The sequence below is a fragment of the Schistocerca americana genome, unplaced genomic scaffold, assembly GCF_021461395.2.
Source record: "Schistocerca americana isolate TAMUIC-IGC-003095 unplaced genomic scaffold, iqSchAmer2.1 HiC_scaffold_730, whole genome shotgun sequence".
Taxonomy (NCBI): Eukaryota; Metazoa; Arthropoda; class Insecta; order Orthoptera; family Acrididae; genus Schistocerca; species Schistocerca americana.
The window spans coordinates 52,501-55,000 of record NW_025726490.1 but is presented as its reverse complement, the minus strand read 5'-3'; the positions used below and the strand labels follow the sequence as shown (position 1 = coordinate 55,000).

Sequence of the window (2,500 nt, the reverse complement as noted above, 5' to 3'; positions counted from 1 at the left end):
GCAGCGAGCTCGCTGCTCCACGGCGGGACGCCGGCTCTTCACCCCGACCGATCTCAAGTGCCTCCATGAATTGGCGGACAAGCTGCTTGTGGGCAGCTTGCCGCCGTCGGCACTTGATTGCCTCAAGCGTTCGGTCGGGGAACATCCTGGTAAGTTCTTGATTTACAAAGAAGAACCGGGCGTCCCTCTCCAGGAACAGTTCGGCCTCTGCCTTGGCGAGCGACAGGACTTCTTCCTCCGTCCACCTCGCGCGATGCCTCTCCGTCACGATCTCAGCGTTGGCGGCCGCAGGGTGTTGGCGGCGGCGATGGACCCCGAGACCGTTCTTCGTGGTAAAAGTGCGGTGGCACTCACTGCAAGCAAAGGGAGCTACACAAACTATTGCATTTTCGTTACGGCCGGTTGGCCGGATAGGTGCTGGGGTAGCTGGGGTGGCACCTTCAGCGGAAGGGCCACCATCTCTTGTTTCTTGTCGGCTGCCCCCAACTATAAAGGGATAATGCGAGGGGGGGCTGGTAACCCCCCCAAGCCCCTGGTGCGGTCTTCCACTCTGCAAAAATCAGCGGGCCCACGAGAAGGGGAGAAGACCGCAGGAGAGGAGAGGCTAAGAGGGCTAGGCCCATGTATTGCGCATCACTCTCCCTGTAACTATAACCCAAGGAAGGCACCTCGCAGCAGCAGCACGACTACATCAAGACCGCACTTCGAAAAGCCAAGTCCGGATGCAGCCACACCGCCGCCACTTGGCCACCTTAAGAGAGTCATAGTTACTCCCGCCGTTTACCCGCGCTTGCTTGAATTTCTTCACGTTGACATTCAGAGCACTGGGCAGAAATCACATTGCGTCAACACCCGCTAGGGCCATCGCAATGCTTTGTTTTAATTAGACAGTCGGATTCCCCCAGTCCGTGCCAGTTCTGAGTTGATCGTTGAATGGCGGCCGAAGAGAATCCGCGCACCCGCGCGCCCCCGGAGGAGCACGCTAAGGCGGACGCGGCCTCGCAGCAAGGAAGATCCGTGGGAGGCCAAGGCACGGGACCGAGCTCGGATCCTGCACGCAGGTTGAAGCACCGGGGCGCGAACGCCGCGCAGGCGCGCGCATCCTGCACCGCCGGCCAGCACGAGGCCAACCAACGGCGAGAGCAGACCACGCCCGCGCTAAACGCCCGCACTTACCGGCACCCCTACGGCACTCACCTCGCCCAGGCCCGGCACGTTAGCGCTGACCCACTTCCCGACCAAGCCCGACACGCCCCGATCCTCAGAGCCAATCCTTATCCCGAAGTTACGGATCCAATTTGCCGACTTCCCTTACCTACATTATTCTATCGACTAGAGGCTCTTCACCTTGGAGACCTGCTGCGGATATGGGTACGAACCGGCGCGACACCTCCACGTGGCCCTCTCCCGGATTTTCAAGGTCCGAGGGGAAGATCGGGACACCGCCGCAACTGCGGTGCTCTTCGCGTTCCAAACCCTATCTCCCTGCTAGAGGATTCCAGGGAACTCGAACGCTCATGCAGAAAAGAAAACTCTTCCCCGATCTCCCGACGGCGTCTCCGGGTCCTTTTGGGTTACCCCGACGAGCATCTCTAAAAGAGGGGCCCGACTTGTATCGGTTCCGCTGCCGGGTTCCGGAATAGGAACCGGATTCCCTTTCGCCCAACGGGGGCCAGCACAAAGTGCATCATGCTATGACGGCCCCCATCAACATCGGATTTCTCCTAGGGCTTAGGATCGACTGACTCGTGTGCAACGGCTGTTCACACGAAACCCTTCTCCGCGTCAGCCCTCCAGGGCCTCGCTGGAGTATTTGCTACTACCACCAAGATCTGCACCGACGGCGGCTCCAGGCAGGCTCACGCCCAGACCCTTCTGCGCCCACCGCCGCGACCCTCCTACTCGTCAGGGCTTCGCGGCCGGCCGCAAGGACCGGCCATGACTGCCAGACTGACGGCCGAGTATAGGCACGACGCTTCAGCGCCATCCATTTTCAGGGCTAGTTGCTTCGGCAGGTGAGTTGTTACACACTCCTTAGCGGATTCCGACTTCCATGGCCACCGTCCTGCTGTCTTAAGCAACCAACGCCTTTCATGGTTTCCCATGAGCGTCGATTCGGGCGCCTTAACTCGGCGTTTGGTTCATCCCACAGCGCCAGTTCTGCTTACCAAAAGTGGCCCACTTGGCACTCCGATCCGAGTCGTTTGCTCGCGGCTTCAGCATATCAAGCAAGCCGGAGATCTCGCCCATTTAAAGTTTGAGAATAGGTTGAGGTCGTTTCGGCCCCAAGGCCTCTAATCATTCGCTTTACCGGATGAGACTCGTACGAGCACCAGCTATCCTGAGGGAAACTTCGGAGGGAACCAGCTACTAGATGGTTCGATTAGTCTTTCGCCCCTATACCCAGCTCCGACGATCGATTTGCACGTCAGAATCGCTACGGACCTCCATCAGGGTTTCCCCTGACTTCGTCCTGGCCAGGCATAGTTCACCATCTTTC

General features: G+C 59.2%; 1 pseudogene; it reads right to left on the bottom strand.

Moving 5' to 3' along the window:
• LOC124589822 overlaps positions 1-2,500 on the bottom strand; it is a 7,955-nt pseudogene that overhangs the window by 4,320 nt on the left and 1,135 nt on the right.